General features: G+C 41.2%; 1 protein-coding gene across 17 annotated transcripts in view; it reads right to left on the bottom strand.

Moving 5' to 3' along the window:
* The window catches only part of ADGRL3 (adhesion G protein-coupled receptor L3), a 522,074-nt gene that overhangs the window by 406,919 nt on the left and 87,275 nt on the right, over positions 1-27,880 (bottom strand). For 16 of the 17 annotated variants that reach the window (XM_075421264.1, XM_075421268.1, XM_075421251.1 and 13 more), the window contains exon 2: positions 26,816-26,882. The exons of the other annotated variant lie outside the window; for it this stretch is intronic. The gene's annotated coding sequence lies outside the window, so the exon portion shown is untranslated. The remainder of the gene's footprint in view (positions 1-26,815; positions 26,883-27,880) is intronic. 17 annotated transcript variants of the gene reach the window in all.

Raw genomic sequence — 27,880 nt, 5'->3', positions numbered from 1 at the left:
ATGAGTACATAAAGATACATTTATTTCATGTACTTACCATGACATTTTACTACTTTCCAGAAAATTATATGCACTGGCTCTTGTTTCTTACATGCTAAAATGTGTATCACACCACACACTGATTCTTCTTTCTCACATGCTGCATTTTAAAATATGGAGTAAAAAACTCCTTGGGTAGAGAGGGTATAAGAAATGCATGACTCAGTGCGAGGCTTAATAAAGCTAACTGGCATTACATGCAAAATTTTCCTCGTGCTATGCTCCCCAAACTCTTACCCTCTTTCTGTTGAGGCCTTAAAGCTGTTAAGTTGGGTTTCTTGTAATTTCTGTCCCCATGCTTCTCAACCAAGAACGAAAAGGCTGATTAAAAATCTCTGATCCTTCCTGAAACGATACTCACTTGCATCTGCCCAAGTGCTTCAGCAGCAAGCCCACTGTCACGAGTACTCTCACTATAAATCTGTCTTCACCGGCTGACTCCCTCCAAGCGCCAATTGCAATTAAGCCACGTCACTGGATTACTCTTTTAATTACTCTTATTTATGAATGTCAGTGACATCCAGAAGGCCAAAACCCCAGCTTTGTTGGGTATTTCTTTAGTCATCTACATGTGAACTTCCCTAGAGTAAGATAGTCTGATTTCTCCTCTTCTAAGTCAAAACGTGGTAGCATTGGTGGCGGTGCTGTTTAAGGACAAAACATGCAGTTAGATTACACTCTAAATTGTCAATACAACTGTCTTTCACAAGGACTACCGCAGCCTATATGGATAAGATGATTAATCACTTCAACTCTACCAGCCATTATTTCTAATTAAAAACTAACCCATAAATACCTATTTTATCGTTAGGTCTGTGCGGTAAATAAATTCAAGTGGTCAGTAAAATGCTCACGAAGGAAATTACCTTTAAAAAATGACTTTTCATTTCCAAGCGTATCTTCCTAATTAAAATGGCTGTTTCCCCTACGTACCCCAGCAGCACAGTCTGAAATAATTTAAGAGTCTTTGAAAGCACAATTCTCAACAAACCCATTAAAATAACTTCTTGCCATCATCTGTTCAATGGAAACTACAGCATTTTAATATTATACCACGCTTCTCAATGTTGACAACTTTACTGCTTCTCTATCTGCCAGCCAGGCAGTGAAGAATTAAAGCACAAGCAAAAAGAAAAACACGCAAGATGTGCAACTTCCTAAACCGACAACTTTATACATGCAGATCAAATCACCCCACAGTGCTGACGACAGACACGAATCTCTATGGGTAATTATATCAGCCTTGCTTTCGAGGCATATCTCTAACCTGAGAGATTCTTGGGGCACCTTGGTGCTTCCCTGGTAGGAAAAAAGCCCTTTGATTTTATGGTGCAAAGAAGCTGCTTCAAAGCAACATCCCAGCGTGGGACTGCCAGGCCAAGACACTGTATGTGGTCGGCATGAAAATGCAGATATTAACACCCTTCTAATCATCACTACATCTAGCATAGTCATAACTTACTCTCTGTATACAAGGAGCTGTTAAACAAACTCCTCTGCCTTAGGAGCTCCAAAAGGACACAACCCATAGAAAGCAGAGCAAACTCCTCTACTCCTGATGGAGCATGTGGCAAAGAAATGCAGTCCTGCTCCTTGGTATGGCTTCAGTGTCCAGAGCAGAAAATGGGACCCCAGAACCCGAGATGTGTTTTTCACAGCTTGAGTTTCCAGAGGATGAAGCAGAAGGACAGTGCTGGGCACAGGCGATGTTTCCAGTGCAAAAGAAGGAAGGAAGAACAGCTCAACTGAGACATGAAAAAAGGCAAATGCTGCAAGCAAAGCACCAGCTGAACTACCATCTATAAATATTTGAATTATTCTATGCAACATTTCAGAACATAACAAACAGACAGCACTGGGATTTATATTAAAATTATTCCTCTGTGTTGGTTCCTGTATGTGCATATGAATCATACATATTCTTCTTCAGATGCACTGCATATAAAATTATAGATCATATAAAAAGCTAAGGGCCAGAGTTTCAAAAGCGCTCAGCAACCGTTTAGATACTAACTGTCAGGAGAGAGACTGCTGGAGAAATCCACTGATTTTTTCTGAGGACAGCAAGTATGGCAGAAACCACCGCCATGCTGTTGAATTTTGCTGATACACACACCGACTTTTCCAAAACCAGGCCACCTTGCTTAGACTCTTACGTAGGTGCTAAATTTTACTTGAGAAAACCTGACCCTAAATGGCCAATTTTAGCTATGCTAACTCTGTTCAAAACCACAACAAAGCCATAGCTTAACATCTAGCCCAACTACAGTGCACTTGAAACATTTATAATGTGCCATATGTATTACTAGTTATTTATTCTTTACTATAAACACTTAAAAAATTAATTACACGCTCTGTCAGAGCTGTCTAATATATAGGCAATCTCAACTATAAAACACCGCTGTGCTCTTTTCTCTAACCTCCCCCACCCTTTGAAATTACCTTCAGATGTTTGTTAAGGGACATTAATGGCTCTGAAATCTAGCAACAGCAAGAGGTAAAGTGTTGCACTCAGTTCAGTGCCATGTATTTAATTCCTGCATCATTAACTAGTGGCCACTAATTTTATCCTTAAATGACGACACAATTTTATGGGACTTTTCTAGAGACCATTCTTGTAGCTCTTCTCACTTTGAGAGGACAAAAAAAGAAACAACCCCCATCCAAACAAGTCTATCCTGAATTGCAATTCTTCAGCTCACGTGGTTTTATAAGGCTGTAAGTGCACTGCTATGCGAGTTTACAGCGTGATGCTCCACCTCCCTGTATGGACACACAGCAAGCAAGCTCTGGCAAATTCATCTTCAGCATCACTTCCAGTGAGCTACAAATATCTCCCTGGAGTTACCCAGCAAACGCTGGAGCACATGCACAAAGCCACACTGGACAACAGGGCATAGGAGAAATGGGTTGGATATACATTTTTTTGAACTAAGAAAGGAAAATAGGAACCTGAATATGAGTAGAACTTCAGAGATGACCTTTCCAGTATGGGATTTGTTGAAAATGATCTCTATACTTTGGAAATTATGCAGGAGGAATTGAAGACAATGCATTTAGCAAGAGGTGTTTTCCCTATTTCATTAATTGCAGGGTGATTACCAATCAGTTGTGAAAGTTATTAAAGCAATTTGTAACTTTAGGCATCTAATGGCGTTTATGCAGGAGGGAACTGGCAATCAACACCACCTAATGCAGCTTGAGGTATTTCTGTTTTTTAATACATCATAAGCAAATTACAGCTGTGCCTCTAACAGTACGCCACATCTGAATCTGGCTCTTAGTTTGCACTATTAATTTGCACATTTTAAGGTGACTGGAACTAACAACCAAGGATGGCTGTTTCTCACCCTCCTTGCTCCCTTTTTTTGACATATAGCCAAGAAATTCCTCGACACCCTGTTTTGCGCTAGAATAAATAAAATTATTCTTGAACATGCAGAACTCCTTTTAATGAAGTCGAGAGCTATTTACTAAAATATCTTACTCCTACTCAAGTAAGTGGGACTCCTTAATTCTCTCGCTGTGAACAAGATGTAGTAGAAATAAGACCTGCGTCGAAGCCAGACGAAGGTTGCTGTAACAAACACGCACACTTTATTACATCACCCAGATATTCCTCTAGCTACTTTTTACCCCCTCCAGACAGACTTTTCCTCCTCATTAACTTGATGACTTACTGAAGATCATTGAAAATATGGGCACAGTCGGTCAAACAGAGTCATCTTCGATGTCAACCACTTGTATCAAACTATTTCATTATTTTAGCAGACAATTTTAAAGAATCATACCTTATGGTATCCTCTTCAATTTCATGGTAAAATGTTTGCAGTGACTTTAAACTTAACTACACAGGGAAATGAAATGCAAAGTCACAGTCAAACATCGCCAGAACCAGAAAGTGCACTTCAGTGTACACCATTTTATAGGACCACAACTAATCAATGTATCAAACACAAAATGCTTATAGATCAATTACCTGTTAAGGGTTTTGGGTTTTTTTATGTGTTGAATAATTCTGAATAAACAAGTAAAATAAACACCACATAACCCCACTCATTTAATCCATAATTGCCCATTATGGACTTTTCCCTCCTATGAGTCTATAGGCCAGTATGTTCTCAGCTGGAGCTCTTTTGCTGAGAAACAACTGAAATCTCAATTGTCTGATATTTAAATATAATATTGACTTTTGAATTGCTGTTTTCATGGTGTGGTTAAGTAGCATGAATACCAATGTGTTATGCAGAAATAAATTTATGTATTTCCACCACTGAAAAAAACCCTAAACCCACCCCACGGCACTGTTTTGACTGCAGTAAGGCCACAACTACCTTCCCCACTTTCTAAGAATTTTTTTTTTTTCCTTTTTTCCTTCCAGATGTGACAGTAAATCTGTCTTCCTCTCTTCATTTTTACAGACTCTAGCCCATGGGCATTTGCTAAGGTATGTGTCTTAATTTCTGACACCAAGTACTGCTGCATTTCTGAAGAAGGTTTTGAGAAAGAATCGATCGGTTCTGCATCCTCACAGACATGACTTGGGTTTGCAAATCAAAATGAAACTGTCATAAAAAAAGACCTTTTTAGCAACTCGCCACCAAACAGCTTTTACTAGCTTTTGATACCTTTGTAAAACAGTACCCACTTTGGAGAGTGGCTTCTGTGATTTAAATCCTGAGATCTTCAACTGTCCCTTCTTTATATCCAGCAGGTTTAGATGCCCAGTCTAAAAGTACGGTGCAATTAGTGACTGCAAGAGGCTGGTCAGGATCAGGGTCTGCAGGAGCATTTCTCCACGCAGGAGACTCTGAAAAATCTTCCTTGCGTCCTGGCATTTTCTAGGCTTTGCTGTCTCTCCATGCCCTGGAAGGATAAGCAAGATTTTTCCCTTCAAGGGTTTTCACTCTACATTCACTGAAAAAAAAATACAGTTTTACTGCAGGAGGGGGAGAGGAAGGTATGGCAGGGCAGATAGAAAGCTGATTTGAAAATGACTGAGAAAGGCTTTTTCTCCCTACTTATAACTCGAGACTTACTGAAGTTTAAAATTTGAAATGTTCAGGTTGGCTAATCCCCTATGGGGCTTTGCATTACTAGTAAAAGTTCCGATAGCAAAAAGACCTGGATTAGAAGCAGTTACAAACTCCAGTTTGTTTAGGAGATAAAACGGATGGGGCAGCACACAGGGGAAAGAAATTTCAGAAAAATTCCCGTTTTAATACCATGACACAGGCAATACTGCATATCTGCTCTGCCGTTTCAGCTTCTTTTTTGTTTAAATGTGCACTTTAATGCATACCTGGAACAGTGCATGAGTATATTCGCACAGGTAAAATATACCCACAGGGTAGCTCAGTCCATTGGGCACAGAGAGGAGACGTATTGGGATTTTAAAGAAAATTGGTGGCCATCTCTACACAGACACAGGGACCACTGCATCACAAGAGAGAGAAGAAGAAAAGCATCCTCCCAGCTGTAACTCCAATGAACAGGGACATGACTGAAGGAAAAAAAAAAAAACCACCAACATCACGTTCGGGGTTTTTCAGCTGTTGTGACATGCAGCAAGGTCTGTAACCCACCAATGCATACTGCCTCTCTCCTCCTTGCAATTGCTACCCACCATGAAAATCACTGAACCAACCTCACAGCCTAACACGTACAGTTCCACTTATCTAGCAACCCTGTCCTCTAGGAGGGAAAAAAAGAAAAAGAATCCCCAAACCAGGAGAAACAGGTGAAAAAATATTGCAATACCCAAGAAATAATTAGCCCATTTTCAAAGAGCTATGCATACTGCATTTATGTATGCATTCCTGGAAAAAGAAAAAGATGCATAAGCTGTAAGACTTTCATTCTGGGCATTTTCTAAGTGCCTCTTAGTGTCTTATACAGCAGTGTTTTTATTTGTACATTGTGCTGATTTATAGCCTTCCTTTCTAAAAGAGAAAAAAACCCCTGCCTGTTCTCTGCAAGAAGGGTTAAGTGTTTAAACTTGTCACTTTTTAAGAAAAATTACAAATTGGGCTATGAAGCCAGCAAGAAATAAAAGGAGGGGAAAAAAAAAAGCCTTAAATGGATAAGCCATTCCAGCAAGCTCTGACTGCTGTATTAAAAATACTATCTCTTTTTTACATTACATGAGAAATCTAATTAAATGCTTCAAGGGGGAAATGAAAAGTAGTTCTCAGGCTGACTATATTCGACCTTTCTTCCTTCAAGGTGACAAACAAACAAACAAGATGCTAATTATTGTCTCAGCTTGAATTTGCACTTGTAAAAAAAAAACAACAACTTTTGCTTAGCTGAGACTATGGGGAAAGCCGTAAACTCGCAGGAACTGTATAGCTCAGCTTGACTTTGTTTTGGCTTTTGATGTCCGAAAACATCTTCATGTGGGATGCCTTCACCAAGCTCATAATTTGAGCAGAGCTGTGAGCACAAGCATCCAACTCCTGTCAGCTCCACTCTGACCTGCCCAGCTGGAAACCACTCTGTACAAAATTCAGTATAATTAGGACTGAGTATATGTTGAGGAACAGCCCTGTCAAAGATCACTTTCATCAGATGGGATAGAATTGGACTTGTGTCATCACCAAAGGAAACGCAGGGGAATGGAATAATTCAGTTTAAGATTTGGAAGAGCCCATCAGAAGATGTGCCTTTTGGTTTGGTAATGTTCCCGCTACAAAAGCCTTGATGCAAACTACAGATTATGGTACCTAAATGACTGCTTAGACCACACGCTCTGGTTAGAAACCTCCTCTAAAGTCACCCTAACCATGTCTCCTCCACCTTTCCATATGATGACATGAGGACCATGGCAGCAGGAATGGCTGGCCCTCGAGAGCCAGCACCCTCTTTCAGGGGACCATATGGGTGTTGTCAGGAGAGGTGACATCAGGCCGTGCAGGAGCTCATGGCCCGAGAGTTTGAGGCTACTTTTCTGTACAGTCAGGGCATTTTCTTTATAACTCTGACCTTGAACTCTATCAGGGCAAACATCTTTAATCCTATTCAGGGAAATCCTCAGCCTGTTGAAGATGATGGCAAACTTCCCATCATCAGCTTGAGAGTAGGCCAAGATTTTACGCTTAAAGCATTCGGCAAAACTAAAAACACCACAGGAAACTCTGAAAACCGGCAGGAATTAGAAGCAAACGTCCCAGGCTCTTCCCTTGCGTAGGTGTGCTTCAACATTTCATGTAGTCAATTCAATAGATAAATTAATCTATGAAATGGAATTAAGCCATGGGAGCTGCTAAGATGTTCTACTCGTCTAGCAAAATAAACCTTCCTTATTCAAATGCCTCCAGACTTCCGGTTTTATAAAAGGTGAGATTTGAAGACAGCACATGGCTTAAGCAAAGCTCTTGGGATGCCGCTATCCTGCTTCCCACACCAGAGCCAGCTCCCCACCACACAGACACATGGTTTTTTGGTGCAAAGTAGCACGAAGATTTGCTAAGGTAGTAAATCTAAGGCAAAGAAACAAAAGTGCTCCCTTAATAGCTATTGATGTCTATGTGGTACAAGTCATTGGTCACTGTCATGGAATTTTTCTAACATGAGGTGCAGCATCAGAAGGAGATTTATTCAATACAAAAGGCATGGATGTATCCACCTGTTCACCCTTTGGCTGCAACCGATATGCAACTTTTAGGAGCCACGTTATGGGTTTTGAAGAAGGATATCCCACTGGAAAGACTGGGGATGTCCTGCTCAGGAAAAACACCTGCACAACACAGCCCAAGCCCAGGCTGCTTGAGTACTGACTGAAAAAATGAATTAAAAGTAACAGGTCAAAGCACAATAAGAAACATGTGGGAGAAAACGCAAACAAGAAAGCTATTAAAAGAAATCAATGTCACAAACACAGGTGAAATTACCAATGCTTCTTGCAGTGCCACCGGTTGTTTGCTCGCTACATAAAAGCTCACGAGCCATATTTTCCCTGGTAAGGCAGGGTTCAGCAGCAAGTTTAAAAAAGTCAAGTCCAGGGTCAAGAAATAGCTCCTCAAAATATAATCCATTAGATGCAGCCTAGAAAGTGCTTTTAAAGCCATAAAAAAGAGTTATGTTGCAAATTCTTTACGACATGTTAGGAAGAAGCTTTTGTTTGGTGAGACTGTATCAAGTATTTCTTCTCCTCCTTTATCTATGTACTGGTACCAAGCTACAATGAAAAACAATCCCATGCACCTTTAAATATTTTATTGTTTGAATCAAAATGGCTCTTCTATGCCTAAAATGGACAGAGGCTTATCAGGAGATACTGCAACAAATCTTTTGGAAATCTTTTATCAGTGTTCCACTTCGCAACATCCCCGCTGTAAATTTTACCGTGAGGAATTCATTACATAATTGGATGTGGCTCTACCCAATTTACTTTCGCTTCCTGAGAATCCAAACGTAATTCATGATTCATGTATAAATTATACACAGGAGCAAGTGATCTGAGTGCAAACTGCATATTGCATTAAAGAAGACTGCGCTGCTCAACTTCAGTGTGTAACATTTTCATTTTAAAATGGAGAAAAAATATGGAAAAGACTTTTGAGCTTTCCTCGATACATGAGAGTGAAAGACAGCAAGCCCGGAGGGTGAAGTCTCTGCCAATTCAAAACCACAGAAAAAGAAAAATGTACATTAGTAAACCTGTAATTTATATGCAAATTTCAGTTATATGAATCCAGAAAATAAGTTAAACAAGACAACCAACCAGCAGGAGCTGGCACTGCAGAGAGTGGGGGGCGAGGGGAGAGATATTTTCTAATTTATCTGATTTTTTCTAATTTATCTAATTTTTCATCTAATTTTCTAATTTATCTTTTTCCCTGCTTTCTCTCAGCAGGTTAGTGTATTATGCAAAAAAGTAAGTGCAGGCTTTTAAAATAAGTAGAATAATTCACAGATAAGTTTTTAAAAGTTCTCAGCTTCTCCAGTCAGGGCTGATTTCTCAAAGTGTACCACATATAGCAAGAATAATGGGAGCTTCTGAATGCTAAGATCGTCTGAAAAAGTTTTACATCATTAATCTTCTAGCTAGCAATGACGCCTCCAGCCTGCAGAAAGGCAAGACAAGCCCTCTGACTTTGTTTTTATCTCTACCCTGGTCTTTCCAGAAGGGCAAAAACTGAGCTAGCTGGAGAAGCTCGACAAATTTTGACATTTCATCAAAACTCCAAGAATAAAAAGTATTAAGCAAAAACAAAATTTCCACCAGGAAACCTAGAGGGATTACTTCAAAGAGGTTGAAAACAAGTCAAAACTATCTTGGAATCAGTTTTCTACCAGTTTGTCCACTACAGTGCTTCTTGCAGCGCTGAAATGTTCCATTTTCTCATCTAGCCCATGCTCCACTCATAGAACACCTCTTTGCTCATCTACCAGTGGGTAGTGTGGAAGTCACACAGCTGTAAAGCATCTCAGGGAAAGCAGTCAGGCAGGGAGCTCAGCCAGCGGGGGAAAAGTCACGCTGTAATTGGGAAGGACCACCTAGCTCAGGATAGTGTGAGCCAGCCTGGGAGGGACAATTTTAAACTCTTCTGCATGGTCTTTACTATAAGCAGACTTTCTTTTTTTTTTTTTTTTTTAATTTTTCCCACCCCCCAAAAAAAAGCTGACCTTTTGTACTGCTGCCAAATCCACTTCCCTTTTTGCTGTTGGAAAACAGTTTCAGCTCACAAGCCTTAGGGCAGCCCCAACGCGACATGTCTGGTGCTGAGGCAGAAATGGACATCTTCCAGCAAAGAGATCTCTTCTCATCGCTGTTCAAAATCTTCCTTACCAGGGCCAGGGAATCCTTCCGATGGGAAACAGGACCTACAGGCACCCAGGGTGGCATGGTGCCATTCAGCATGACTAAAAGGGACTTAGACCAGAAAGACAAAGAAAGAGAAAGCCAGAAAAAGAATATAATGACCTCATATTTACTGAGGCACTGAAAAACACCTAAGAGGGCTTTAAAGTAGGCAAGTAATACTCAGCAGTGGTTTTGCTGAAACAAAACCTCATACAAAAACTTAATTTTTTCACAGAGCTGCCTATCAATCAAACCTGGGACTCAAGAAGGAGACAGATTTGAAAAGAAGGAAGTTAGGGATAGGACAGGAGAAGAGAGGAGATAATGACCTAAATATCCATGATGATAGAAAACAAGAGACTGTGAAGACAGGAAAGTCTCATTACACGGAAGCCCATGGAGGATGCAAAGAATGAACGCTCCATCCCTTTGAAGAAGGTAAAAAATAGATTTTAGTGTTTTAGGAATTAGTTCCTAAGTATCCCTTCCTGATTCACCATTCACTGCACTCAATTTAGCCACGTTAAGTGCAGAATCACACAGCAGAAAATAAGTTACTTATGGATTCCTAAGACTGAAAGAAAGCATCAGACTTCTTTCACTTATACAAACTTTTACCTAGACTTCCCAGAGAAACCCACCAACAAAAATATTAACCAGTCTTTCCAGAAGAAGAAAAGATGTTTTATCCACTTACAGTCCTAACCTTTTTAGCTTCCAGTATCCAACAATAAAATCCACCAAGTTTTGACAGTCAGAAAACAACCCAGTGCTATGAGGTACCTCTCCCATAAGAAATTATTTCAAAAGTGAAAGCGATGAGATTTTCATTATATTATTCTCTAGACTCATTTGGAGCAGCAGTGAGCTTGCAGAGTCATTAAAATGCCAATGACCTGCCACTAAAATGCCAAAAGTGCCACCACAACTAACAGGGGTGTAACTTATTATCATTCTTTAAGTGAAACACCATTACAGAAGTGTTTTGAGCATGCAGTTGGGGGCTACTGAAATACCACAGTCCAGTTAAGGGGAAAATAAACATCCACAGCGTTATAGCCATGGGCTGACTGAAAGGTCCTCTGCTTGCTGCAAACCAAATCAATAATGTGCTGTGATAAAGGAGAAAACAGAAATCTCTTCTTATCTTTCAGAGTATCTTTTGGAAAGTAATGACCATTTATAAGAGCCTCTCCTTCCTACTTCACGAGTGGAAAATTACCTGGTTAAATATACCCACACCTCCCCATAGAAATATTCCAATTTCTTATTTACAAGCTCTGGTCGTAAATTCTATTAGAAACTAGGCCTTTATAAATAAATGTAGAATTACAGAGGCCTTCTAGGAACATCAACAAACAGCTTGACTTACAGCATTTCAGATGAACCAAATCATGGCACTCAGATCATATTAAAGTAATTTTTATATGGAAAATTGGTTTTGCAATTCTCAAGCTCTGCTGTAATAGAACACCCTGTGGTGTAGTTGTGTGTCAGCTGATTCCAGGGATTGATTTTTGCTATATGTTTGCAATTATTTGGTAAGGATATACCAATGACATAACTCCATGACTACATAGGCTAAGCTCACCTCTTAAAAGAACAATGCTCGAAGTGCTTTTCTTTTCGTATTAATCTCCATGCACTTTAAGTAATTTATGGTTACTTAAAGTTTTACAATTCTAAATATTCTTTGTAGACTGAACCAGATGTTAATCTTCATTTTAAAAAAATGTTCTTGAAACCAACAAAGAGATAACAGCATTGATTAATAACCAAATTTTCCATCTTGTCATCTTTGAAGGATAGTTAAGGAAAACTCCCCTGTGAAATGTACTTTTGAAACATTACTGATGTCTGAATTTCTTTGATTTTCCTCGCTCTCCTTTCACTGCTTCCACGCCATAAAAGCTTCTTTACATCCTTCAGAAATCATCTTATTTAAAAAAAAAAAAAATTACATCAAGCTGCAAAGTAAGTCTGGCCCTTTGACTAAAATTACAATTAACAAGCTACGGGACTGAAATCCGTCCCTAAGGCAGATGCATGATCCCAGCAAAGTAAACTGGAATAGCTACTGCTGCTCTCAACAGCGCCAGAATTCGGCCCACTACGAACTTTACAAAAATTATTTAAGAAGTTGCTAGACTCCCATCCCAAAATCAAACATGCTATTCAAGCTTTACTCTTGCTCTGTCTTTCAGATAATATGAAAATCAACATTAGCTATCATAAGATTGGGAATTTTTATGGCCTTGATAGCATCACCTTATGCAAAGCAAAACATGTGATGGCCAACTATTAACGAAAGTGCATTAGATATTTAGACAGCTTTGCTGGCTTGCAAAATGAGCCAAAATTAGTGCCTCACAGTATTGCCTTCCACTAGGATATTATTTTAAAGGTCACTGTAAGTAGCAGCAACCCCTACAGCTGGTATGCAGGCAACTCTTGCATTTGGTTTGGCGGAAGAACGTGGAGTTTTGGCCACTGACATATGAATTTACACTCTGGAATTTGACACTCCCCCTTGAATTACTCAACTGTTTACCCTCCTCTTTGTCATTGTTCCTAAATCCTGGTAGACACAAAGCATCTGCCAGGAGGTTATGCTGAAATCAGCAGGCAGGTCCCACGGAGGAGCTAGCTCTGATCTATGATGGCTCCAGCTACACAATGCAACCAGCACCTTGTCCAGCTTGCTTGGTGCTCCTCAGTTTAACAAGAAAATGAAGTCTGATTAGAGGCTGCTTTTTAAGCAAGTGCCAGAACAAAACTTTTACCTTCCAGAGGGACACAGATTATTTATTAGCGATTACTTCTCTCGCAAACTCTTTTCCAGGAAATCGTCTTCTCTCTCTTCACTTCAGAAAGTTCACACACAGCTTTCCAGGATGTCACTAAAGTGCGAGCAAACTATTTACATTCCTGCCATATGTCTACCGATATCCTGCAGCTGTCTAATTTACAATTAGATACCAAACTTCTGCTTGTGTAACCATTTGCATACTTCCCTAATTGTATATATTTAACTAAGTTAAGTAGATTAATTTATTTTTATATTTTAAATTGGGTCTTCTTTTTTCTCCCCCAGAACTTTACACATTTCTCTTATTTTAAGAATTCAGTACCCCAGGACAGGTTATCAGAGAGATAGTGCTATCTCCATCCTTGAAGCTTTCTAAGATACAGCTAGACAAAGCCACCACCAAGTTGGTCTCGTGCAGACAATAGTCCTGCCCTGACTGGGAGGCTGACCAGTAACCCCACAGATCCCATCCCACAAGCTCTCCTGTATCTCCCAGAGCCTACCATCATGGCACAGGGACAGGAAACATCCTTCCCTACTTTCTCAACAACGTGGTAAGACCAAGCCACACATCAAGAAAGACAGCCCTCATCCATAAGAGACTAAGTACAGTTGTACTTACTGAGGCCTGTAGACACTACAGGTCTTAAAACTTCAATTCTGTGTGCATCCATATGCCCACTTCTGAAGTTCAAGCATGTGCTAAAACCTTCTTTAATAGTTGCTCAACTAAATGCAACAGCAACACTCCTTAATTAGAGTCATGCATGAAGTGACCTACCCCACCGTATCAGGACCTGCGCTCCCACTGCCTCCATGGTATTTCTTGAGTGCTTATTCAATACGTAGTCTCCAAATGCCGTAAGCAAAAAAACCTTTTGTAGCTCAAAGTCAAGACGCAACTGAGCCAACATGTGAACTCCACGTGTGCATCCATGTGCAGGCTGAAAGCCACCTGCAGCATAGGAAAACCTATTGGGAAACTCCACAGATGAGCACTGGACTTTTTTGTTGCGTGTATGTGTGTTTTGTGTTGTGAGCAGCTGCTATAAAGGACGGGCAAGTTTTTGACTTGTGGTATCCCCCAGCACTGCCTTATAATTGTCATGCAAAGGAGGACGCAATCTCTGCAAGGCCTGGGAAAAACCTCAGCATATTTGTCTGAGAGATGAATGGCTGACAGGTATTTTTCCAGGGCTCTGGGGTAAGCAGAGGAAAAATTTATTTCCTAATCCAAAGAAAAGACTTGGAGATTTATTTTTTTTCCCAATCTGAACTGCTATTAAAATTATATGTAGATATCAGAAAAAAAGCTAATCAAGTTTTCCTTTTTAGTGAAACACTCTAGAAAGAAAGTAATTTTAGGTTTATTATAATAAGTTACATACGATGAAAAGACAAAGCCTCACTTTCCTCTTTTCCTATTAAACCAGAGTAAGAGGTACAACTCTAGATGAAAGTCATTTTGCACTAAAAAAGATTATGAATTCTGCAAATCTCAAGAAGACATTCTGACATTTTCCAAATTATTTTTGTCTTACTTCTGCTCAAAAGAAAATGCCATTAAAATTGATGAGCTTTAACAAGCAATTTTGTTTTGAAGAAATAGCCTTTTCTAAGACAAAATTGTTTCAATGGAATTTTTTTTTCTGTTTTGATCACTAACTAATTATTCGTAGACACTGGAGTTCTCTTATCCCGGACATATGACATGGATTATAGTAAAACCAGATGGAGATTAAATTTCAAACTCACATATGGAGCTCATGACCCTCTTTATGAATCATCACACCGTTTGTTTAATATTTAATGCAACTCTTCGTTACTCTGAAGAAAACATTGAACAACAGGGGCCCATAAAATTAAAATCACACAGCAAAATCACAGCTACTTGCAAATCTTCTCTCTTCTCTGGGACTTCATCACAAATCTGTCTGATCTAGGTTCATTAAGTTTATTTTTTCACTCCCAAGATGGTAAGATACGATGGAATGCTAAAGTTTCATATAAACATCTCTGATTACAGCTTGCAAGCTTCAAGAGATCCAGCCTTGCCTTTCATGCAAACCTAGGCATAGTAATATCTTGAGATTAAAAAGAAATATTTCTGAGCACGTTAATCTACTGAATTCTTAGGAAGAGTGGGAAATTAAAACTGTGCAGCTCTAGATACAATTTGACTATCTCAAATGCATAGACCATGCATGCAGGAAAAGCAACTGCCTCAGCAGTGATCTCTTTCCTTGGCTCCTTAAGTCATCAACTCAAAAAATAATTTTAGAAAACTATCAGTAGGTACCTATGGATCTCAATGAACACAAGCCTGCAGTCAGGAACATTTTATCTACCTATTTCGCCAAAGCTAAAGAAATATACTTTTTCTAAGTGCATTTGCACAGCTTCTAAAAATTGCCATTGTGTTAAGTGCTATTAAATGAGTCGTGCGAGAAGTTTAAAGCTTCCCTCAACCTACACATCCAAGCAAGGTCAGCGAAGTCGAGCCAAAACCTAGCTCCCATCCTGTGAACCTGAATCTGTCTTTTGTTCAGTTTGTCTTTCCACTCAATATGAAGAGACGTCTCACCTCCAGCTTCCAGACCAAAGCACAGATTCACATCCAATCCCCAACAGACATCCAACCAGCAAAATTTCTTTACAGTCATGTCACTTTCTGGCATCAAGCACCCCTCTGCCTTCCTTTTTGGTCCCATCAGCGCTCCCACTCCAATTTACCCTCATAACACTAATAAATTGTATACCTCCTTGCCCTGCATGCCTATTTCAACCTGGAATCGACTGGTACAGCACTAGCTAAGTCATATAAGGCTCACGTGGTTTGCTGCTAATAATTTGGCATCAGTAGGCGTGATCATTTAGAAGCTCCTTTTAATAATATAGGGACTGATTGAGTGGATTCAGTGTTAAAATATTGTGGAGTTGCATCTTCGCTCAAAAGCGGTGCTCCAGGCAACTCTCAAAGCACTGTGCAGAGACAGCAGCGGGGGATGTACAAGCACTCCTCATCCTCTTCAGCCCACACCAAAAGCTGTTCACATTGTCCTTAAGAGCAGATAAAACGCTTTCTCACAGTCCTTTTTGCAGGTCTGCTGTGCTTTCTCATTCCTGCCAAAGCCAACATCTGCATGGACAAAATAGTTCTGCTTATGCAAAGACCCCCAAGTGCAGAGCAGAGCACTGCGCACCTCCAAATCTGCACGTGCTGCAGGCAATTTATGTATTTTCCAAGTGAAAAGCATGCAACTGCAGCCCTGACTTCTGTACGGTCTCTCTGGCTCAGCACCCAGCATCCACAGAGCATTTGCCTGGCTGTTGAGGTTACTGTCTCTGCAAGCTTGAACCCCTCTGAAGGGGTGGCTGTGGGCTCAGAAGTCCCAGGTCACCCTTCTCCCTCAGCAGGACAGCAGCAGCAGGGAGATACCCTCCTCCTTTGGAAACACAAAACACCCATTCAGTGTAAAAAACAGGCAACCTAAAGGAGATTTTTATCCCATGAAATCACTTGTGGGGCCCTTTGCCGAATTATGCATGTAAGTATAGACCTCCCAATCCCAGCAATACTGTCCTTGCCGTCTCTCTCAGCTTTGCAGTCTGCATAACTATTCCAGCAGCACTTTCTTGTGCGCTCCCCAGCAGAATTAATTAATGTTTGCACAGTACTTTGAAGATGAAAGTACTAAGCGACTGCTAAATATCAGGCCAGATTCTCAGCTGGTTTAAAACTGGCATTTGCAGCGCGACATCCGGGCCCACAATCACCCTGTTTCATTAGAGAGACTCTCTAGAATATGAAGAAAATTAAAGAAAAAATTTGTAAGTAAAAGAATATAGAAAAAGAAGAGTACATAAAAATATACAGAAAAGCTGCAGTGAAGTAATAACCTTCATGCTTTTCCCAGAGTCCCTCTTCCCCCAGGTGAAGAGTACAAATCTGCAGAGCCACGACACCATTCTCCTTCAAACCTCCTTAAAACTCACCTCTGCTGAGATGCCTACAAATCATTTGGCACTGATTAGGCAGCTGATGTACTGTGACTTCTGCACATTACAGTTACCATAACCATCCTGCTCTTAACGTTGGCCCGCCCTATCTGGTTACTCAATGTGCTGCTTCTTTCTATCCTCTGCCTTCAGCATTTGCAGGGTTTTTTTTCTTACCTATAGGTGCCAGGCCCAGCCCAGGGATAGTCAGATGCCAAGAAAATGTTTTTCCAGTCCTTTGTAGGCTCCATATTATATGCATGTGCAAAAGTCAGTCTCAAAGGGTAAGCCTCAATAGGTTTAGATCCACGTACTGAGATGTGAGTGTTCCTGTATAAAACCGTTGATCACGGAATGCAACCCAGGAGATTTAACTCACGCATATGCTATACATAAAGCAGCTGTGTGCTTTTCCAAACGGCACCATGCTGCTGCATGTTTGAGGGCAGTTTGAGGGCTAAACTTACTGCTTAGGCTAGAATTTTTTTTAATAGCACAAATTACTCTTAAAATCGCAAACACGTGGTCAAAGAGAAAGTTTCATCGGCAAATCAGTTTCTTATTTGTATAAACTGCAATAGTTATATGGGGAGACAAAGCTACTCTTTAACTATTGTAGAGAGTGGCAGGAATGCCTTCCTCTGGGGGCTTGCAATAACACAGCTGCTGGCACCAAGAGGAGAGGAGGCACCAGCAGACTGCATGCATCTTATGCCAGGACACTGCGGCTGATGGGAGAAGCACCTCCATCGGCTTGATGTGTGCGGGATGAAGCACTAGCGACGAGCTCAGGGTGAGGGGTTAGAACGAGCTGCCTCATTGATTGCAAAGAGACTGAAGCTGCGTGGCTTGGATCTGGCCAAATCTCTTTCCACATCCATGTGATCTAGGAGCCAAATCCAGGCTCACTTCAAAAAAACACAGCTGGAAGCCATGCATGCAAAGGGTGTTGATACTCTTTCCACAGCCTCGCTAGACCTAATGTTTTCATCTCCTTAACTAAATCAGTTGCAATGCTATTCACAGAGACATGAAAAGAGCCCTCAAGAGCCTTTCCATGAACAACATCAAAACTCTACTCACTCAAATGCCTAAAATACTACTGGACTTCTAGGTATTAAAATGAAAATATTATGCCAAAAATGAGTTCCCATGCTGCAAGATTCCAGCGAGTATTAAAATCCCAAGGACACTGCCTTTGCAACAACGCTTTTTGTTTAAAGAAGGTAAAACCAAAGAGAAAACTGGGGCCAACAACCTCAAGCTTTTCATCTGTGCTCCGTCAGTGCAGCAGTGCTGCTCAACACACAGAGACGATGCCCCTACCCACCCAAAACCAGGGAGATTGCCCATATACACATACTGCTGGTAGCAGAGAGCCACAGATGCAACTAAGCGGGTTAACTTCCAAGCCTCGTGCCTTGGGCAAAGCTGGACACTTCCCCATCTGGCTGCAGATCTTTCTTACCCCTCCAGTCTGTTTCATGATTCTGCTTTCCAACTGAAGCCTCGCTCCGTTGAGAAACATCCCTTCTGCCTCTTTAGCATGACTTAGGCTGATGCTCTGCACTCGTAGCCTTAACCTCTAGAGAGCTGGGATGAGATTTTCCAAAGCACTTAGTGTTGACCTACCTCTGCTCCAAATCAGTCTGATTATATTAGGTTAATTATATTTAAGTTTGGCCATGTATATTTTGTCATAATAAACTTACCCCAAAGGAATGCTGCTGCTTTAAAACAAGATTACTAGATCTGTGACTATATTTATGCATCTCAATAAGGAATCTGATTTTCCAGTTCCAGTTCTGTGGATTTTTTTTGGAGCTCATTGAATATTTAGTACTGGCAGAGCAGAGGTCAATGCAATTACATCCTACATCTTGAAAGGAAACAGTCCCCTCTAAATTCAATGCTAAAGAAGTGCTGCACTGCAGACCTTTAAGGCTCAAAACTCCAAAACCTAACACTAAAAATTAAGAGCAATCTCAACCGAGCCAGAATGCATTTTTTTTCAGCATCTACATTTTAGAAGAACTTGTGCAGAGCACAAATTAATGCAAATGGATTTCTTAATGTACATACTGAAAGATATGCATCCAGAGGTTGTCCTGTCTGAATACATTTTCAGTAGTCCAGGCTCTATGTGAATGGCTCTGCACAGCCAAGACCCAAATACCAATATAAGGCTTTACCTTTCACCTCCTCCTTTTTTTTAAAAAAAACCCTGCCAGGCAGTGAGTGTTTCTAAATGGTACTAGAAGTGACTGTCAGCTGTCACCAGCTCTTTTCCAACACACACACACTGGAGAACCCCTTCTCAACTTAGTCCATACAGCACCTCCAGAAAGACCAGAGTAATAATTGGAGTGTTTTGGCCATGAAGCTCATACAGAGTAGGACTAAATGTACCCTTACAGACCTGGTTTTTAAAAAATTTGTATGTTGAACCTTCTTCTGCTGCATTTTCTCTTTTGATACATATTTTTTTAAAATGAATCCATAATTGGTCTATCTGAATGATTGACAGCGAAGGTGAAGGAACAGCCTGTTAGTCTTGACTGCTGGGGTAATGAATAGAGAGGCTGACATGTTAAATTTCTTTCACCTCCAACTGGAATTATAAATTATAGACTTCTTTTACATTATCATAATACCAAGTTCATCTTAAAAATAGAATGATTCCTTGGGGGTGTATTTATAGTGAAAAAATACATATCGAATGCTGTACTTAGCATACCTTCATGTTTTAATATAATTGGATTGATTGTTCCAATTTTGTTCTTATTTTAGGAAATCAGGAAACAGAATCAGATCATCTTACATTTTTCAAAAGCTCCACCATTTTTCTGTCTGTGACTTAACGTGTCCTCCTGCTGTCCCTACAGCTACTTGGCAGGTTGCACCTTCCCAGCTTGGCCAAGGGCCACTTTATCTGCGTCTATATAAACTTTGCAGGGAGCGGAACCAAGATCTGAAGAAGTCTGTAGGAACTAAAGTTTCCACCCCATAAAAACCCCTTAATTTGGCCTTCATCCCTAAGCAAACAACTTGTGTGAAACAAATCATCGAGTTCAAATTAATCAGTTTGTGTGAGAGCAAACACAGCCCATCAATAAAAGCAAAGCAATAAACCAGAGGGAAATGCCTCCAAGCCAGACACAGTGCATTTAAACTCTCCAATTTATTTTGTATGGGAGGGAGGGGAGAGAGCTCTTAAAACTTTTGTCTAAATTAGACTTAATTCAAATCATGCTGGTACGAAACCTCAAGGCTCAGCTCCTAATAGCAGTGTAACTATCTGTGGAAGTGCAGAAGAGATGAAGATGGTCTGCCTCGTGGGATGCCAAGAGGACAGGGGTGCTGGGGTAGGGGTAGATGCAGTCACCCTGGCCCTGGGTCCTCTCCTCCATCCCAAGGTAGACCCAGGAAATAAATCCCCCGATCTGCCCCAAAGTCTTGATAGCACCTGGAGTGGCTGCTAAAGTCACAGCGAAGCAGGGTCAAAGGGAGATACTTTGGCCATGGTTCTTTCCATTCCCTGTGTTTTCTATACCTGTAATGTATACGGCCCTGTCGGCAATGCTGCCTCCTACTGACTATCCCACAGGAAAAAAAAAATCAGCCTCAAGCCATCTGCACGACTAATTCCCCTACAGCTCAGAAAAGTGCTGCTTGCCATCAATTACTTTGGTATGCCTCGATCTTATGAAATATTTTCAATTTCCAGAACAGTTTTGACAGGGGGAGAGAAGAAGGGACAGGGAAGAACAATACACTTCCAACGAAATTTGGCACTGTTCAGGATTTCTTTCACTTCAGCAAAAAATCCTCTTAAGACACAAATAAATGTGTCTTATTAAGTTAGCAGGATCTTCCCCTAATAGTGTAATTAGCTTTCATAGGAGATAGGCCCATGTACTGTCTTGAGAATAGACTCTCAGGCATATATAAACATGTAGTATCAGGCACACTTCTCGCAAATTAAGGAAAGCATTTGTCCTTTCCAGTGTTGAAACTGAAAAAGTGCTGTCTTAAATGCTATATTAGCATCAAATCCCAAGTGAACCCCTGAGCAGACCCTCTCAAGGAGGAAGCCCCTGCATCAACTCCTGCAGTTCCCCTTTTGCTGCCTGAAGGAGGAGGAGTGTTGCTGGGGAGCATCACTTGCAGGGGAGGAGGCAGCAAGACCCACAACACTGCAACGAGCTCATTAACAAGTCACAGCTAAGATGTCTGACGGATTTTTAGACTTTACCTCTTGCAACCAGATAAGGAGCCTCTGCAGTGGACCCATCCCAACCTCCCACAGAGGTCTGGAGCTTGACCCCTCGCTTTGCAGATCTACTCGGTACAACATGCATGGACACACCTGTGGACTGCCCACCGCTCTGCGGACTAGGCAAAAGCAGCTTTGTTTTCTTGCAGTTACTGACTGTGGAGTTGGTAAATTGTAACCCTTATCCATCAACAGGATGGTCTTCATTAGTCTGTTCCCCATCATTTAACATGACTATAAGCCATCGCCAAACAGATTATACTGACTATTCCATTAATATCCTGTATTCCGCAAATGGGGAGGAAATTGTATTATTCTGGTAACTGTCTAATGTTTGCCACCAGATGCATGAGGCAAATGTGTCCAGGAAATGCGTACTTACCCAATGTCACCTGACAGATAAGCCCAGACACCTATTCATTTGCAAGGAAGCTGCAAGAAATAACTGCAAAGAAAGTAGAGGCACTACACAGTAAGAAGAAAATGAGCTAATAAATACTGCCACACCATATCCTAGCACGCAAAGCAATGTTTTATTATACACTTTAAAATTAACACATGCTATTTTGTTGGTATCAACACACACTCAAGACGTCTGATCCTTCACACTCCACAAACCCTACACAGTGACAAAATCGAACCCTACCGTTGGCACTTCATCACCTGTGTGAAGACACAGAATGAAGCGCTCACGCCTCCACCCTTCGTGCATAGCCAATATTATAAGCGGCGTGAGATGTTTTCTTCTTGTCAAGATCAGTTTTCTCAACCGGTTCCCACAAGACATGTTTACATTTTCCTATAATAGTTTTCCCTGTCTCCTGATTCGCCTAAATATAAGCTCTGAAGCACGTTAGTGGCCTTAATTTAACAAAAAAACCCCGCACACACCCCAGAAAAAACAACTGAAAAAAAAACAACCCAACCCTAATATCTGGATGGCAGTGGTCATGTTTCCCCTCTGTAACCTGAGGAGAAGCAGCATTTCCACAGCACAACGCACATCATGGATGGGCTAAATCATCTACCGAGGGTGTCTGCATTTCTCAACCAACCAGAAGGACAAGGCTCCTCATGCAGGTACCCTGGGAGACATGCATCCTCACCCAGCTGGAACCCATTTGTGATTTCTCTGGTTTGGGCTCTAGGTGGAGGACAGGAGCATAGCAATAACAACACTCGGCAACGCACAATTTCCAGCTTCTCTTCAGCCTACACTGTTTAGTATCTGGAACATTTAATAATTATTATTAATTGCAGCTAACTGTAAACTGTAAAATAGATGGGGGGAATGCACAAATAAACTCCGGCACATCTGCAGCTCAGCCTTTGCTCTTCAGCTGGGTTCAGCTTTACCATGCAAAGTTTGACCCATCCGTTATACACGTGCTACAACCCAGCTTTGCAAAATCTGTCAATCTGCAAGCCTTGGCAACAAAACCAGCCCAGGAGATGTAAGCGCCAATCTGAGAAGATACTCCCCAGGAATTAGATTTTGTAAACAAACATTTCAGCTAATTGCATTCTTGTTCTCAGTGCAATGAAGGCCCCATTTAGCCAAAGCATTATTCTATGGAGTTTAGTTTCTTCCATTTAATGAACGCTGATCCTGTCTTAGCCTCGGCTGGTATATCGTCAGGATCAACATGAAATGCTAATGGAGAAAGATGCTTAATATCATTTCAAGTGTTTAAGTTACAACCGCAGCTATTAAAGCAAATCCATTTTACCTGTTCCTCCTCAGGCTCCCCAGTGAGACAGATTTAAAAGTTTCCATGGGGAGAAGTGATTCATAAATGGCTACACAGATCAGAGAAGAAAGCCTTTCACTGTTAATTACAGCCAGCGTTTTCCGAATCGAAGCTGGTCATTTTGCCGGCACAACACATAATTAGCAAGGCTCATTTTATTTCATCGCCTTCACAAATTAGCTCACTTTTTATAAAGCAAGGTGGCTGCCTCCAGCAGTAGGGATAACCATGCTAGCCAGCCAGGAAAATAAGGCTTTGTGCTCTGCTTGTAGTCCACGGCAGAAAGATCCAACAGGTCCTCCAATTTTCAGACCCCTTGCTGGTTCAACGCAGAAATCACTGTTGCTCACCGTGGCATCCCTAACAGGAGACTTTGTGGTGCACCTGTATAAGATGATCACCACAGTCCCATGAATCTAGATCTTCTCAATGAGAAAAGCTTCCTTGTTTTTCACCTTTCCCACAGCTAAGTCAAGGTGCAGGATGTGAAATAGCCACAGCTATGAGGAAAAGGAGGAGGATGCTTCCTGCCCCTCATCCCTGCAGAGCAACTGCAGCAGGTCCAGCCCCAGTGGCATCCATGGAATCCTTGCACCACATGCTTTGGGGTCATCATGGAAACAGTAGGAGAGGATGATGCATTATAAGAGATGCTGGTCTTCACTCGCCCAGAGAGAACACTCTCAAACACCATCTGCATTTTAAAGCAGGACTGTTTCTTTATTCCCATGGCTCAGACTGCCCCTCAGCCACTTTGAGAAGCAGCTCCTCCACAGCAGTGGTTTCCAGTGGATGCACTTGTGAAGATCCCGGTTTTGAACTAGGCACCCAAAATACTGGTCAGAGCCCCCGGTGCTCGCCAGACGGAGCACGCTGCTGGCAGCTATCATTGAAAATGCTGAAGTTATCCTCGTGCAGATTTTAAAAGGCCACTGTTTATGCATGTAAATTCTGAAGGGCATTAGCAGCATCGCTGACACACACTGACAGCCAGCCCAGCTCCAGGAAGGGAATAAGCAGCAGCAACTGCCTGAATAATTGATGTGCTTTTACTCTGCCCCATGGCCCAGTTATTACATTGCTCACTCTCTTCAACTGCCTGTGGTTTCTAAATTAATTAGAATTCTTAATGTCATGGCCAGCTGGTTTAAAAAAAAAAAAAAAAAAGCACCAAGAACAAAAGAGAGTGCTTCTCGTGCCCTTGAGCCTTGAGATCTCTTACTTTGGCCTCGTCATGCAGGGAATAAAAGCACAATCTCAATCACTGAAGCTTCAGACCCCACTCATCGATGTTAACAGCAGCACAGCATGAAATCCACTCCATCTGCAAAAAGCCCCCATTTCATGGGGATGAACACCCCCATCAAGCTCACTTCTCCCATAAGATGGGGCAAAGCCTTTCCTAGGGGATGGCGCATGCACAGAGCAGCTAGCATCTCTTCAAGACAATGAGACACGTCCAGTACGTCCCTAGCCCAGCCACTGCAATCTAGCGCCACGCGGTACTGAATGAAAGGACACTGCTGAAGTCTGGAGGAATTACGGAGCTCTCGGCTGACCTGCTCTTACAGTCAACAGAGCTAAATGACTCTGTGAGATCCCTTTCATGGGCTGACAAAAAGTTGCGTGCAACCTCCTGACCTCGGAGAACAGGAAAGGATAATAAAAATGACACACTGATCAAATATAACAACGTGAGTGGCCATTTCTTTGCTACATACATACCTTTACCTACTTACACTATTGCTTATGCTTAAACTTTAAGACAATGTCTATAGCTTTTAAGAAATCCAGTGGGAATAATTCCCGTTTCAGCCACATTGCTTTAAAGCGCAGGTAGTTTCATTCCAAGTCCTTGGAAAGCACTTAGCCATGATGAATCTGGGGGTATTTTTAGTTTCATGCTTACAAAAACAAATACTGATTTTTTAAAAAAAATCTCTTTACAACTGTACAAAAAGCATAAACACTCACAAACTATTGGATTCGTTCAGATAATTTTAAATTGCACAGATAACAGACTAATATTTCACGACCCTATAAAAGAGCAGTGAAATACCAGTGGAACTCAACAGTGCAGCACAGTCTTTCTCTTTATCAACATATAGCGTCTTACTGTAACCTGCAGGATACTGAGAAGGAGAAAGGTATAAACCACCTTTCCATTATTCCCTTTGGGAAATTAATGATTTTAAATAAATTGGATTTTTCAGTATTTCTTTTTGACATGGATAAACCGACTTATACTCAAAGCAATGAATTGTTTGAGTCCCCAGTAAAGTTAACATGTGCAGGAGATGTAGGGTAAGTGCCCAAACATGACAGTCCCAGGACACAGAAATGAGCTGGCAATGGTGACACAAGGCTTTAAATACTTATGGAAGTATCCAACAAAACGAATCCCATTCGTTAGCACATGGAAGGTAATTCAAACCACTGTGAGCCCAAAATACAGGACTATGTGGTTCTCTAAAAACTTAATGTATTTTGATCGAGTGTTTATTTGCTCCTAGAGCTTCTCCCCCATCTGCTATTTTTCCTCTCCTGTTGTAATTTTGCACTAAATCTACACATGCAGAGTCCACCACAAAAAAAAAATACAGAAGGATCAAAGCAAGTTGCAAATTTAAGCCCTTTCAGTGTGTTTCAACATCCTTCCTGAGGACTGAGATGGCACTTCCATTTGTAGGGTGGGAAGACGGGCTTCCAGAAAAATTATAATGCTGATACATGAAGGCGGTAGCATTGGTCCACCCTATGATTTTTTTTGTTGTCATCTTGGCTTACTTATGCTGCCTCTAAAATGCACGTGCTAATTATCGGCAGTATGGCACTGCAGATGTAGTGAACACAAGATGTCACTCACATGCATTTTCCAAACCTAACAATGAAGTGAAAAGTGTCTCATAAGAACATGTTACGTGATCATACAGAAGCTTTCCTGACTCCTGCAACATCTCCTACCTGAACCTCTTTGCAGCTGTTTTCTTAAATCTCACTATGCTTGCTTTGCTACACTTAAATGTACAGACCTTCATACCGTATGTCTCCTTTTGCTCTCCATACTGTGGCATCTACATACATCTCTTCCTACTTTGAAGTCATCATATTAATTATTAGAAAAAGTAACTGAAAGGCTCAGCTCATGTAGATTCCTCTTAGGATATCAACAGTACTAATGAAGCCATTCACAGGCTTTAAGGCAGACGTGGGGTCCTGTTCCCTCCTCTGAATCATCGTACTGCTGGAAGGATGTACCAGCTGAAGAAGGACCACCACTCTCCAACATGGTCATGCCCTCCTTGCCCAACTTCTACATCACTTGTCTCCAGAAAGGAGCAAAGTGCAAAACCACACAAGGTCCCACAGGGGTGCTTGCCCCTCAGACTTGGAAAGAAGGTGGAATTAAATACAGGAGACGGCAGTGGTACAGAGCAGCACAGTTTTCCTTGCTGCTTTTTGAAGCCTAATCTTTCAAGAGGCAGCCCCCGGCAAAGTGGCTCATGAAAGTTTGATGAACAGCATTTTGTTTAACACCAGAACCTGAGCCACAGCCCTGTCGAGCTGCATTGCCCAAGCAAAATGTCACGACCCAAGAGGATCAAGAGACTCGACTGCAAGAAGCAGGCTCGCAGGCAGCAGAGGACCTCATGACCTCTGGAGCAGGGTGCACCACCACACAAGTTACTCAGTCACCGAAACATGACGAGGCTGCTGTAACACTGATGAACACTGCGCCTCCTACGATACTTGCTCACCGTGCTGCAAGGCAGTGCGAAGCGGTCACGCAAATACAGGGAAGTCCACAGCTGCTTCTGTTGGCACACTTACACCTTGCTATTTCCCGCCCCCCCCCCTTTTACCTTTTCCACTTTTACACGCACTGAAGAAATTCACAGTATGCCATTCCCTACCATTTTGCTTCAGAATTTTCATGCTCTGCTGCTTTTGTTCCCCCATTCCCTTTCCATAAAGGAATATTCTCAAGAAACAATCGTGCCTGCGTAACTGAAAATACACAAAACCCATGTGCAGAGACAGTGCTGTAGGCTCACGCAACATGATCAGGTCAAGTAGTTTAATATCTTAGCACAGCCAACAAATGAGGCTAGACTATACAGTCCAGTAATTACCTTTTCTTGTTCTTCGGGTGCTAAAAATCCACACGCTATTTTTTTCAGAATAGTGAATTCAGCATTTCTGGAAACAAAGAAAAAAAGAAAAAAAACATTAAAAAACATTCACACTTGCCTCTGAGGACCTATTAGGCACTCACGAACTTTCTGCTATACATGCACCAGAGGATACAGCAATGAACAACTGGTTTTTTCAACAGATCTGATTTTAAAAAGCTGTAAGAATTTTTAACCTCTGTGAAGCACATCTCTGTATGGGAAGACAGTACTAGCACATAACCAACAACAGTTAGATGAAAAAAAAAATCAGTGGAAGCTATCGCTGCCAATTATTAAAAAAACCCTAGAGGTACAAGTAGTTATTGAACACACATGCAGGTACATGAGTATTTCTTGGCCGTAACAGACTCCAGTGTGATCTGGATAAACTATTGTTATAGTAGAGGATTTACCAGAGATTTTTAGAGGTTGATGCACCAGAACAATAAAGAAATATCTAGTTTGAAAAGAACATGAAATAAATTATGATTGTAAGGATGTTAATTCCTGTTCCTCAGCAGTTACACCTTAAATTTCCCCCGCTCCCTTACATCTTCAATATTTTCTTCTAACTATAGTGTTAGATGCTAAATGTAACATTAATTGACAACAGCATGAAATGCATGGATCCAGGTCAGCCTCCTGGAAGCGCTGGTGTTATTGGGATTAATTACACATGAAAAATTGCTCCTTGCAGCTAGGATTGCTACAGATGAAACTTTGGTGGAAATCAGTTTTGTCAGAGTCCAGCTGGATGACACAGGACTCCTGGACCCCATCCCACCCCAATTAAACAATTAGAAAATACAATTAAAAAATACATGCAAGGGAAATGGCAATGAGTCCTCCTGCCTAAATTTTGCTTCCAACATTAACTATAAGCCCAGCTCATTTTCCACAACCTGTTGAGAGGAACACAGGCTATTTCATTTGGAAGAAGTGTATTAAAATGAAAAACTATAAAGCCTGATTAAAATAAGATCTGGTGATAAACCAGGGCCAGTTGCTCCAGTTGCAGCGGCG

Source organism: Opisthocomus hoazin, chromosome 5 (genome assembly GCF_030867145.1).
Source record: "Opisthocomus hoazin isolate bOpiHoa1 chromosome 5, bOpiHoa1.hap1, whole genome shotgun sequence".
In the NCBI taxonomy this organism is placed as follows: Eukaryota; Metazoa; Chordata; class Aves; order Opisthocomiformes; family Opisthocomidae; genus Opisthocomus; species Opisthocomus hoazin.
The sequence above is the reverse complement of the archived record's forward strand: the minus strand, read 5'-3'. Positions and strand labels throughout refer to the sequence as shown.